General features: G+C 38.9%; 1 protein-coding gene across 9 annotated transcripts in view; it reads left to right on the top strand.

Moving 5' to 3' along the window:
- Positions 1–13,930, top strand: part of ESRRG (estrogen related receptor gamma) — a 389,483-nt gene that overhangs the window by 276,273 nt on the left and 99,280 nt on the right. The gene's annotated exons all lie outside the window — the stretch shown is intronic.

The raw sequence follows: 13,930 nt of genomic DNA, 5'->3' as shown, positions 1-13,930 counted from the left end.
TGTATCCTGTCTTAGCTCTTACAGTTCTGAGCAGTGCTAGTTCATACTTCTTACAGGACTTAACACCAAAACATCTCCCCTATATCTCTCGTCTCTGATATCTGGATGTTTTCAGAATTTTTTATGGTTTGTTTGCAGTGGCTGATCTGCATTGCTTGTTATTTCAGAAAGAGTAGTTCATAAGTGGGTGATACATAAGGAAACAAATTTAAGTTTATTTGAAAAGTAAATTATACCATAATGAAATGGCAGAAAATTTGGGTTGCTTCACATAAGTATGTTTGAATTTTCCTTATGAATGGATGGCCTTTACAAATTACCATCAGCCACTTTGTACCCAGTTAGAATAGACAGAGTGACAGAATTCCAGCTTAATTAGTCCAGCTATTAAAAATGGGAGGCCAGATCCTCACTAGTATTAATTGAAGCTGGTGGAGCTACGTTAGGTTGCTGTTCATTTTGCAGCATTTACCAATCTATGCTATGGGGAAATCGGTAATATACCTTTTCGTGTCTGTGAATCTTTCCTGTGCAAGTATGTTAGCAGTCATTCCGGCTCTAAAAATGAATAGAAACTCTCCAACCACATCAACTGGCAATGCTGACTTCAGTGTAACCCTTCCCATCATAGTAGTGCAGTTAGCATGTTGTGCTTACACTCCTCGCTGGCCAGCCCTTAACACTTCTCATTCAGTAGTTTCCTTGGGTTTTTCTAAAAGGTTTCATACAGTCCCTCAAAAGTGACTTCAGCATCCCCAGGGCAGTGTTAAGGCAGAAGTCAGAATGTGCCTTGTGTGTAAAGAAATTCTGTTCTTTAAGTTTTTTCCTTCAGCACTGATCTGAATAAAAGCAATTATTGACAGTTTTTTAAACACTTGAGCATTTTAGATGGTCACAGTACTGTAATTAACCAGAAGATTATTACACATTAGTTAAACTTTTTCTTAAATGCTAAAATTGCGGTTCTCTAAAGTATTTTTGCTTCACACTTTGAGAGATTTCATTAATTGAAATATAAGAATACATTTTTTTTAAGAGGTGTGTGTATTTTAAAGCATAAATTAGTGAGTTTCTTATGCAAAGATTACTGCATGAACATCTTTGGCTTGTGTTAAGCAGCAGATCGGATTAAATTATCATATTGATCCTTTCTGGTTTTGACAATCTCTGAAAATGAATCCGATACAGCAAGGAGAATAGGCAGCTTGAGTTTACTCTTACGTAAAGAGATGCATGATACGCACAGGAGCAGATTAATGGGTTCTCTCTCAAAATAATAAATAAAACTAAGCAATCCTCTTTATAACTAAAAATGTGTTATCACCTATATTTTGAGGCCAGTGAAAAAGCCTGCTTAATAGGATTCCTCCTAACAACATCTCCTTTGAAAAGACCTGTGCATAAGACATTGCCAAGGTAAATTTCTCTCACAAGTCTAATACCATTAGTCTGCCAAGAAGAAAGCAGAAATTATTGTGGAGGAAGTTTTAGTTTCTGCTGCCTTCAGAAATTAGAACAAAGGGAAGGAGAAAGCATTAATGGTATTCAAAGAAAATATTTCTGTACAGGATGACAGTTAATAGAGTGGTGTTGACCTCAGCGAGATTTCTTATGCTCTCTATTGTAATATTACACTTAAGGAGCTCCTTCATTAATGCAGGATATTAAAAAAAGCTCCTGTGTTATAACATCAAGAGATAACACAGTGCATCTTCTGTTGAAGTCTCTTCTGAATATCAATCCTTTTCTGTGTCTCAGTGTATTATGAGGGAGTTTGGTTTCCAGTGCAGATATTTTTTGGAAGTGTCTCTTTTCCTCTTCTTTTCCCTCCTTTTCCCCTTTCCCTCTTTCTTCCCCCCCCTTTCCCTCTTTCTTCCCCCCCCTTTCCCTCTTTCTTCCCCCCCCTTTCCCTCTTTCTTCCCCCCCCTTCCCCTCTTTCTTCCCCCCCCTTCCCCTCTTTCTTCCCCCCCCTTTCCCTCTTTCTTCCCCCCCTTCCCCTCTTTCTTCCCCCCCTTTCCTTCTTTCTTCCCCCCTTCCCCCTTTCTTTCCCCCCCTTTTCCCTTTTTACCCCTTTCCCCCTTTCCTTCCCACCTTCAATTTCTCCCTTCCCCTCCCTTTTATTTCCTCCTCCCCCGCCCTTTTCTTTCCCCCTTCTCCCTTGCTCTCCTTCTCTTTCTTTCATTCAACCTGTACTTGGTTTAATATATACTGGGACCTGTTAAATCTCCTTGGAAACAATAGAAACTAATCTCTACGTGTTGTTGGTGTTCATAAGTAGGCCTTTCCTCTTAACCAAAATGTGGCCTGATAGCCCAGTTCACACATTAGAACTGACAGCCCAATTTGTCTGCCCTAAAACATGGCTCATGACTATCCACTCTCTGTAACTGATGAGGAAGGACAAACTATTCAACTGCAGGTTAGTGTTTATAGTGAGCTCAAGCAACTAGCATTTCTATTCATCCATTAAAAAATACTCAAGAAAAAGCAAATATTGGAGATGTGGGTATTCTTTCTGGGTTTAGAAATCATGTGAAAGTACCTACAGCCAAGACCAGCTGTTGGCCTCCTGAGAAGTTCTCACGGTGCTTGTGTTGCAGTGTTGTGCCAGTCTGGTTTATGTTCTGCCTCTGAGCATTTTTGGTCCCCGTAATCTCATTGGGAATGGAACAGAGAAGTCCCATTGATTCACTGGACTGAGTCTTTAAACAAAATTTCTTTCTTTCTAGATACAATTTTGTTTTGCAGTTATGCCTTTATACAAATACTCCACTTTCATAAAAGAGACAGTATGAAGTGAATGTAGAGAAAGTAGTATCATTTATACATCTGTGTTTGAGAACTATTTACATTTCTTGGCTTTCCACAGATTTGTGAATGTACTTTTTTTGACGTTGGCATCTGCAGATCTGGGGTCAAAGCTGTTTGCTGGCCCACTCATCTGCAGCTTCCTTGGGATTAGATGTTAGGCTTGATTCTGCTTCCACAGTCATCACCGGTGAGAATCCCAGTGACCGCAGTTAATTGCAGGGTCAGGCAAGCATCAGCGAAGAACGCATTTGGCCTATAGTTACTTTGTAGTTTTGTTATTAAAAATAGTGGGTTTGAAAGATTTTGAATGGGATTAATATATACGGTATTTTTCTTAGTGCACATACCTTACCTATTACATCCTCAGAATTAGAAGAAGTAGATTCTACAGATTCACAAGTCTACTTAAATTGGAATACCATTAAAAATTAGTCACCTTATGATGAGAAAATATTAGTACAATTTGGGGTTGTTAACTGAACATCCTCATTTGTCATATTTCTTCTTTTGATCCTAAAATAAGGAAGCAGTATTTTTCTAATTTTCTAGAAATTATTACTCCATTTTTTAAAAAAGATATTCAGTGGATTTAGCCCCTGTGAACATTTGGTTATGCACTGAAAGTACAGTGACAGCAATATAAGTGATAAGGGAAGGTAGAGACAAGCCTGAAGGATGTAGGACTGTGTATGATATGGCATCTTTTCCCATGAGCTCCCAGACAAATAGCTGCCTTTCATTCTTGGTCTCTGCCACCCATAAACACATACATCAATGTGGCACTGCCATTTATTGCAGAGTGCTTGAATTTTTATACATGGGTCTTGCCTGATATTAAATAGGGGTCATTTTGTAAAGAATATCATTAATGTTATTTGTATTCTTTACTTTTCTGTTTCTGCTGTGCAGATACTTGCACATCCCATGCTTGAGGGGAGTAGGTTTAGCATCTCAGGTAGAAGGTGCATTTAGCAGTGATGCATATGCATATCTCTAAAATGCCACTTTGGAGCCAACCCCTTTTTGTTTTTTACTTAGCCTTTACTTGGGCAGCACTCACATCTCCTCCATAAGACTTTGGCTGTGTAAAATCTTAGTAGAAACAATAGGATGTATGGTAGGATTATTTGGGGTGAAGTGCTGAAATGATGTAGGTGCTGCTAAATGGAACCCACGTGGCAGATGTACAGGCAGACTTTTGCTGCTTGGGATGGTTTGGCACCAAAAAGCTTGGAAGTTGAGGAACTCTCTTGGCCTCTTCACTCAGCCAAAGCAATGAACATGTTGAGAAGCACTGAAATTACCATCTGCAGTTGTTACGTCTGACCTCCTATAGTACTATCCCTAAAATATTTCACACTTCTAAATCTCTGCTGTCCTACAAAAAAAAAGTTTAAATCAACATGGTTTATTGGGACGTTAATGTAACTAAGCCACAGTCCTCTCTCTGGTCAGTCATTGTCCGTTTTTAAGCTGGAGGTGTTTTTAGCAGTGGTGAGTCTTTGTCACTTCTACTCACTGAGTCACTATGTGAGGCTGGAATATTATTTCACTTGCAGTTTGCAATGTGGCTTTTGTGGTTGAAAGTCAACAGCCTGAAATCTGAAATAAATGTCATCTTCAGCAGTGAATTGTCATTATGTCAAATTTTGCCATGCTTACTAGATATTCTAGTAATAGATCTTATCTAACCAGCCTTTTCTTTTTTCTTTTTTCTTTTTTTCTTCTTTTCATTTTCTTTGGGTATTTATGTGACAGAAAAGGGAAACTATCAGGGGGACTCTGTTTCCCTCATAATAGTGACTTAATATAACTATTAATCTTTATAAATGAAAAACATAGCTTTATTTTAAACCTCAATAGTCTTTTATTAGATTAATGATTCTGGAGAAAGTCAAACACAAGCTGTATTAAATATATTCACTTACTGAATAATACTTATATTTTCCTGTTTACTCTTTATTGTTCCAACAAAGTTAATATGTTTATCTGTTTTTCTCTTCTTAAGCATCTGAGTTTAGTTCTCAAGATCTTCAGGTACAAGATCAGATATCAATTTGATTTACAATTTTAGTGCAACAGATCCAAAATCAACACTCTGTGCAACTTGCTTACGTAGAATCTTGTTGCAGTCCACGTTAAAACAGTTAATATTAAAATAGTTAATTTAGAAAAATTAAAATACTTAATAAAAGTAAGTCTGCGTGATACTGTTCTGTAATCAGCTTAACTCCAGTCTGTGCCCTTAGTGGCAGAATTGTTGGTGTGCTATAAATGTTTTGCAGCAAAACTGCTTGAGTAACTAGAGAATATTGGTAACTTGCTGTATACTGAGCACATGCAGACCCTAAGAATCATACGAGACTATCATCCTCATCTTTTGTCTCCTTCTTTTCTTTCCTTTTTCTAGGCAAGAGGTAGTCCATACAGCAGTGCTGTTCTTGTCATTTTTAATCAGCCATATCAAAATTATTTATTGCATCGGCATTGCCCTTTGTCTCTTTCTAATATTCCTTTTCAGTCCTGTGGGTGGCTGACTGAAGAAAGGCTTTCCAGATGGGCCATGTCTTTCGTTCTGGTCTGAATCAATCAACAGATCGGTCTTATATCATTTGTTAAACAGTTGTACAGCCACATGTTGCTCTTCATGACAGCCTGCCAGATTGGGTTTACTATGGTGTCCAGTGTCTACATTTCCTAAGTTCTATCTCATTTTCCTATTTTCTGTAACTCAATGAAAGCTTAAGAAACAGGCACCTTAGATTTCATTGTGTGGCCAATCCCAAGGGTTATCTACTGAAACGTGAGAGGAGGAACATATTTGTCATAAGTCACCAGAACTACTGCATTTCTGGATATAGTTTGTGGAATCAGTTAAGATGACTTAAGAGATGGCATAAATACACTTTGGATCCAGACTGAGGGTACCTGCCCATGATTATTGGAATGTTAGGAGAGGTCTTGCTCTCAACTGATTTTTAAGTTCACAAGCCACTTGCTGGTTTCCCTGTCAAACTTTTAATGAGGGCTCTTAAGCTTCCAATTGCAAGACAGATGAGACTGCTAAGTATCGAAATAGGAAAATGGGTGTTTACCTTAAAAAGTAGAAAGCTGTTTTAAAATACCAGTTTAAATGTATTGCTTTTGTGAATTCTCGCTCAAAGATGTACTAGAAAAGTTTCTGCTAATTTATACCTCAGGCTGAGAAGGGAAGCTCTAAGTGTAATGATCTTATTATAAAGGGACTGAACAGGCTTCTCCTTTTCAACAGCCCTCAAGAGCATCACCCCAAAATACAAATCTCTGACTGTATTCCAGACAAAAAGAGAAGTTGGAACACCTTTGCATCTGGTGTGTACAGGCATAGTCTTTGCTGATGCTTTTCGTCTGACAGACATGCCACATGCCCCGTTGCTTGGTCTTGTGTGAGATGCAAAGGAATGCAGTAATCAGAGAACAAAGCCACAGACTAGCTGAGATGACATAAGATTCTTTTTTCTTCTCTTTTTATCTTCTCTCATTTTCGTGATTTTCTATTCTTTTTCGTCTTCATACCACAATTGTATCAGAAGAATGCTGATGAGAAAATAGTTGCTGCAAGCACATATCCTCCAGGCAGTCTGTTTCTGGCCAGGTGGGAGAGAGAATCATTAATTTCTTGAGGTTCTCGTTACCTGACCTGCACTATTTTGTGAGTACTAGTCAGGCTGAATGACTGTATTTCCTCCTGGGCATCCTGGTATTGCTGGAGATATCCATACTGGCAAGATACTTCAGCTCATCTCTAATTAAAATACTTGTTATGAAGTATTCTTAAACACGGCTGCTTAATTAAGTTAGAAAAAGCATTTGGATGCAGACTGTGAAGGCTTCAAACGTTGGAGTTCCTCTCTAGGGAGATGCGTGCAATCAGAAAGCATTCTGAATGCTAGCAATCCATCCCATTTGTTCCCATTTGTTTTCTCTAATTTCCTGCCTTTTTTAATGCTGGTTAGCTGAAATAAGTCCTCCTTCCCTCCTCTCCACAGTCCCCCTTTATGGAATAGCCCATGACACGTGCCTGTAAAGTGGCTTCTTGGGAATTTGCAAGTCTTTGAATGTGTTATCTGATTAAAGGGATGTATGTGTCTTTAATTCTCATCTGCAGTTCCACCTTTGACCCCATCTGTTAAAGTGGAAAGGAGTTGAGAGTCAGCAAAGTCCCAGATTCAACCCAGATAACCTGCAGTGTGCACATTTGAATGCTTTAACTCTTTGGTTGCCCCTGAAAACTACATACTTAATTAAGTGACAGGTTTGATTGGAAAATGTGGCAGGTCTGATATGAGGCAGGTGTATTGTTTATTTTGTTGATATGCTTAAGTTAGGATAATTTAGTTCTGGCTTCACCTTTTGTATTAAAGAACGAATTAGCACATAGTTGCGTGACACAAACAGGTATAATATCTTGTTTGTGTGTATATGCTTGATATATATATTTTTTTTTAATAGACCAGTCTCCTGCTTACAGAACAGGAGGGAAAGTTCAAACCCCCACGTCTATTACACATACTTCCTTTTTGAATGGGAAGCTGAATTACATGGTTGGAAATGATGTTGCAATTTTGGATGGGATTTTTAGATAGCCTCGAATAACACATTGAAAGATTAAAAGACATAGATGACACGAGTGTCATTTTCATTTTATTTTGCTAATATTACGCATTTTCTGCAGAACAATGTGATTGTGACATTTCCTGTGCTTTGCAGATGCATAATGTAAGTGACTAGAATACCCCAATACATTTGAACCTGTGGATGTTTTCATCTTTCCTCTGGTCATTTTCTTTCCTAGCTTTCAAACACTCTTAAAACACTGAAAGGATTTTCAGTATCCCAGATCTATCCCTGTTCTCTGAAAGCTAGAGCCAAATTCTTCCCCCACTTACATCTGTTCAACTCTGGTGGTTTCACTTATGCTGCGTGGCTGTAACAATGCAGAATTTGTCCTAATCTGCCCTTTCTTTTTTGATGGAGAATATGCACATGCAAGTGAACATAAACACAGTAAGTTGAACTGCAAATAGAAAAAAATATATATTTTGTGTGTGTGTATACACAAATAGAGAGAGATAAATAGCACACAGATAGGTTTGATGGTATATCTACTGTACATAATATTGTAAATGGTATCTTGCTGTGCTGAAATCTAGGCAATATGAGTTCAGTACTAAAGTGTTCAGGTTGCACCTGAGCTAGCTGGAGCCTGCCAGCCTCTGCAAGCCCACTGAGAGCATCTGTCTCGCCACCACCTTGCTCACGCTGTGTCCTCTGCAGGCTCTCCGATTCTTCCGACTATGAGCATAAATCATCCACCTGTCAGGAGCTCTAGCTGCCTGGATTATGCAATGCCTGCCTTCATTTGGAGATGGTGTGAGCAGAAGATTGCGGCAAATGGTTTGCATTCATTTTAATGCCGTTCCAGCATCTCTTCAGCTTTAATGAGGGTTCAGGGTGACGACGCCCTGAGACAATGAAAGTCCTAGAGACCCAAGCTTGCTTTGTATGTTTGTATGGCCTAGTTAAATTTTTTTTTTTTTGCTTTTTTCCTTTCTTTTTTTATTCCCTCCCCCCCAAAGAAATGAATGGCTTGAAAATTGAGGCAGAGAATGGGTATTGCACAAAGCCAGCTGTCCACAGCTCTGTTTTTTGGCCTTGTAATACTTCCCTCCAGCTGAGCAATGAAGAATTTAAAAATCAGTCATGTTTAATGTTGATTGTCCATTTGTGCTGTCTAAAGCTGCATAATGCTTAGATGCCTTCACTTAACCATTTAAGAATCCTACCTTTGCAATTTATTCAGTTACAGGTATACTGGATGATGCTATCATTTGTGGAATACCATGTTGTATAACCAAATTTAAAATACAGTTCCTCTGTATAAAGTTCTCCTCTTACTAACAACAAAAAAATTGACTCTCAGTAAAATTGTCTTGTTTCAGCTTGTTAGACCTGAATTAATCAAATTCCTTATTCACTTATAATTTTAATAATGAATTATAGGCAGAATAAATACGGGTATTATATTTGTTCACATGTGTAAACAGAAGAAAAAAATGGAGGCTGTAAGACAAAAGCAGTGCAGGTCCTTTCAAAGGCAAACGTTGAAGGTGATGAAGGTAAGTTGGACCTTTACACCTGTAGTATCTGTCTGTCCCTAACCTGAAACAAATTCCACCAGATTCTTGCAGGTACAGCCTTTAGACTGTAGCCTTATATGACCGTCAACCTCATGTTCTTACTTGCCTGAAAAACACTAGGTAGTACTAATAGTAAAATACTTAGTTTTAATCCTAATCAGTAGTTAGCAGAGGAAATACACATGGTTAGTATCTTAACACTACAGGTTCACTTTTTTCCACAAATATTTGAGAAAACAAATTTGTTTAATAACTTTGGAAAACACTGGGCTTGTGCAACATGATTTTTCTGTAGTGAATGCGTCATGAGCTTGTCAACAATTTCTTCAGAGAATATTTATTTTAAGTTTTAGAGCACTCCTGTGATGTAGGCAGTAATATCCCCATTTTACAGTATTTAACCTAAGACAAAGAGAACAAGAGCTGCTTAGTAAAAATCACATGTGGTGTTAGAGGTACAGCCAGAATTGGAACTTCTGCTCCGAGGTTAATGTGTCATTCAGCCTGGGACTTCAAAGTCCAGCCGTTGCCACCCCTTTCTCACCCAATGACTGAAAGAGAGAAAGCTTTACTGCTTGTTGGTTTTGGGGTTTATATTTCTCTTTATAACACTTCCCTTTATATGTGGATTCTTCAATCAGCTCCTCATGAAAAGAATCCTAAAAGGTGAAGCCAAATTAAGGCCAGCTTTTGTCAACAGGAAAGATAAAGCACTCTATTTCAATGCACATGTGTATTTCCTGTTGATATTAATAGAAGATGCTTACACACATGAAGGAATCTGTGTTGCCAAAATATTTTAAGTTTTCCTCTTGGTGAAAATTTCCACAGGTGACCAGCACCACTGGTGGTAGCTGAATGTGGAATTCATAGTGCTGCAGTCTGTACGACAGCCTCAAATCATAAGAATACTTGAGAGCTCTGCCTGTGTCTATGTTCTCCCCCCTTGGTCTGAAAGCCAGAGAATTTCATGCAACCTGGTCATACTTAACTAGGACCACACAGAGCAAGGGAGATTTTTTAATAGGCTGTTTGGGAAAGAGTGAAAACCCGAACGAACGAAGTGTGTAGACTTTGAGATCTTTACTGTGAGCCTTATTTGCTTCTGGTAACAAGCTAACCTCCCATGCCATTCCCTCCCCCCTCCAGTTTTAATTTGATGGAAAGCCAGTAGTACTGCAGTTTTATGCAAAGCCTCCAGTGAACTCAAAAAAGATTATTATTTCTCACTTTGTCTTTACAGATAACTTTAAAATTTTATGCATCAGAACGCAGGATTATCTGAAGACACAAATGCAACACAACACTGACAAAATCAGATGAAAAATCTCACTCTTTTAGCTATGAAGAAATTAGATTTATCATCAGAAAAGCATTCTCTTTTCATTTTCTGAAAGGTGCTTTTTGACAGACCCTTTGCAGTGGACGTCATGCTCACAAAACATGCTGTCACAGGGCTATTTGAATATGGTGACAGGCTCATTATCATGTTGAAGACAACTGACAACACTGCAGACTAGAAATGGACAGGCTTGCCAATCAGCTGTTGAAAGGCTTGCAGTTGAAATAGAGGTTTTTTTTGTTCTGAGAACAGTAGTACAAATTGACTACATTAATTCTTTTTATTATAGTTGCATACACTGTAGTTAAGGGTCCGTCACTGTTTCCATTATAAATCCCTGTTTTCAAGGGTTTATTAGTAGACCATAAAAAATGGTTCCTGTTGAAATTTTGCATTAAAAATACATATTACCGTAACAGAACAAAATTTCTGTGGTAACTGTGTGGAGGAGGGAGGGCAGGGAAGAGGATTGACTGATTTTTAGCTGAAAATTGCATAAAGCTGAATGCATTATTGTTTTTATAGCACCTTCGATGTCCAAGAGTTTTATAGAGAGGTTTGTGCCTTAGGAGTTTACGATTTCAGGATGCAGTACTGCCAACACTTATTATGGGATGGGATTTTCCTGGTAGTTTCATTGGAATTAGTAAAACACTGAACATTATCCACAGTAGTAGGTATTTGCAGATTCAGGTTGAGTAGTCAAACAATCTTGAACAGTTGTTTTTTTCTTTTCTTGTAACTTAAAAATGGCTAGGATTTTTTTTTGTTTTGGTTTAATATTAATCTGGAATATTAAATGATAACCTGAGATTGAGGGAATTTTGCATATATAAGGAGGGAATCAGAAGGGGATTTTGCATATATAACAATAATCCAATATGAAATGATGCTAGATTCCACCAAGATGCTTTAATTATGTGAAGTGGGGAGTTAGGTGGAGTTTATCTGCGTTAATCCGAAGTGGCAGTCCTGGGAAATCCTACTCATCATCTAACAGTGGAATTTCCTGATGTACCCTGGTGCTGGAGTTCGTGCCACTGGAGTTTCTATAGTGCCCTTAAAATTTCCGTAGCCATCTACAGTGGCATATGTCTGTGCAAACACAGAGATGTCTGTGTTTTGACGGGTCTGAACATTTTACTACTTATCTTCTGTTTAACTCTGGAACCAAAGATGTTTCTTCGAGTCCCCTGAGAGCTCGATCTGGCAGGCATTCTCAGAGTACACCTTCACACCTCAACAGACCGATACAAAATACGGTGTTACGCTGGTTTTGGCTGGGGTAGAGTTAATTTTCTCCGTAGTAGCTAGTATGGGGCTGTGTTTTGGATTTGTGCTGAAAACAGTGTTGATAACACAGGGATGTTTTTGTTACTGCTGGTCAGTGCTTGCACAGAGCCAAGGCCTTTTCTGCTTCTCACCCCACCCCACCAGCGAGCAGGCTGGGGGTGCACAAGAAGCTGGGAGGGGACACAGCTGGGACAGCTGACCCCAGCTGACCAAAGGGATATTCCATACCATATGACGTCATGCTCAGCATATACAGCTGGGGGAAGAAGAAGGAAGGGGAGGACATTTGGAGTGATGGCGTTTGTCTTCCCAAGTAACCGTTACGCGTGATGGAGCCCTGCTTTCCTGGAGATGGCTGAACACCTGCCTGCCGATGGGAAGGAGTGAATGAATTACTTGTTTTGCTTTGCTTGTGTGTGCGGCTTTTGCTTTACCTATTAAACTGTCTTTATCTCAACCCACGAGTTTTCTCACTTTTACCCTTCTGATTATCTCCCCCATCCCACCAGGGGGGAGAGTGCGAGTGGCTGCGTGGGGCTTAGTTGCTGGCTGGGGTTAAACCATGACAAGTGTCCACAGTTGCTTTCTTCCATCACGTACTGGTGACCCCACTGCTACGCTTCAGCAACTTAAGGCAGGCCACCAGAATGTGGGAAGGGAGAGATGTGGTTTCTGCATCCAGGATGATTTCTCTGTTTTGTCCAACAGCCTCACCATAACAGTTAGAGCACTTTTTCCCAGGAGCTGGGATACATTTTCATTCCTTCAGACAGAGGAGGGCATTAAATCTGTGTAAGTGCTCTGAACCTGAAGGAACTGATGTTAGTATATTTTCTAAGAGAAGAAATCCAAGTTTGCTGGAGAAAAGGCATGGTGATCTACCTTCCTGTAGGGACAGGAATGAGGCTATGAATCCTGAATGGAGCAAGGCGTTTCCGGTAAGCTTGGAGGGATAGGTCTGAAAGCTCCATATAGACTGACCATATAACGTAGATGTAGGTGCCAGCAGTGTGTGTATATTGGTTCATTTATATTCTGCCCTGAGATGCCTGACTTCCCCCATGCTCTGTACAGGAGCCTGGTTCTCTCAGTTCAGGTTCCAGCTCCGTTAGATGGGTCAGATGGAAGAAGCTAGGCATTGTGGTACATAGGACGTATCTATCCTTTTGTGGATTTGGTTGTTAAGTGTAAAGTGAGATACTGAAATAGAAAAAGACCACATATAGACCCCTCAGGTATTAAATTCATTTAACACAGAGTCTGAATCGTTAATATATTCACTAAATATTTGTTGCAAGGCTGATGTGGAAAGAAGACACAGCTTTGCCTAGTGTGTTTTGCTGAGAGCTTTGCAAGGAAAAATAATTTTACTTGTAGTTCTGTGACTTCAGACATTTGCAGGCTTAATTGATGCTCATTTGATTACTTGATTTCAAAGCACAATCAATTACCTTAATGCATATCACTGTTCTCACAACTACGGTGATTGCAAAATTGTGAATGTAAAAATGGAAGTCACTTCTGAAAATTAAGTCTGCAGTCCTATTTGCAAAGTCAGAACTGTGACTCTCATGAATTACGGCACGACGGAGCAGAGGACTATATTGTCATATTGCCAGCACTATTATAATATATCAGGTCAATTGTATGCATACTTACAATCTTTAAAACATTTACTGCTTCTCTGGTGAAGTCAGTTGTGTGTTTCTAGGATGAAACTTAGCAAAGAATCATCAACTAATGCAGGATGTTGAACCTAAAAAGTAGTGTTCAGTTGCAAATTATTAAGGAAGAATTTTTAGTCTTTCTTTTCATGAAACCATGGCTCCATTGAAGTCAGTGACAAAGCTGCTGTTGATCTCGGGGCAGCCAGGTTTTCATGGAGAGAGTAATTCTAGTGGTTAAATCAGAGGACTGGAATCAAGACCAATTTCTATTCCTGAACAAGTCACTTCTACCTTGTGTGCCTCCAGCAAAAATATAATAGATAAAATAATATGGAGCTATCTCACCGGCATGTTGTGAGGCTTATTGAATTAATATTTATGGAACACTTCAAGAATCTTTGATAGAAAATGCTATATAGCTGCATACTATTACAATAAAATCCTGAAAAGCAAATCAATCTGGAGTTAGTCTTATCTCATCCAGTTATAACGAACTACTGGAGCTGCCTATCATGTTAAAAAAAAAAAAATCAAAACTAGAAACAAATGATAAGTATTTAAAAATCCCACAGTTCTTTGGAAAACTCTGGACTTAACATTTCAACTGACTTTTAGTTTTTATGGTGATAGGCCCTTAT

This window comes from Calonectris borealis, chromosome 3, assembly GCF_964195595.1.
Source record: "Calonectris borealis chromosome 3, bCalBor7.hap1.2, whole genome shotgun sequence".
NCBI classification, from domain to species: Eukaryota; Metazoa; Chordata; class Aves; order Procellariiformes; family Procellariidae; genus Calonectris; species Calonectris borealis.
Note: the sequence above shows the minus strand (reverse complement) of the source record. Positions and strands in the feature narration are given on the sequence as shown.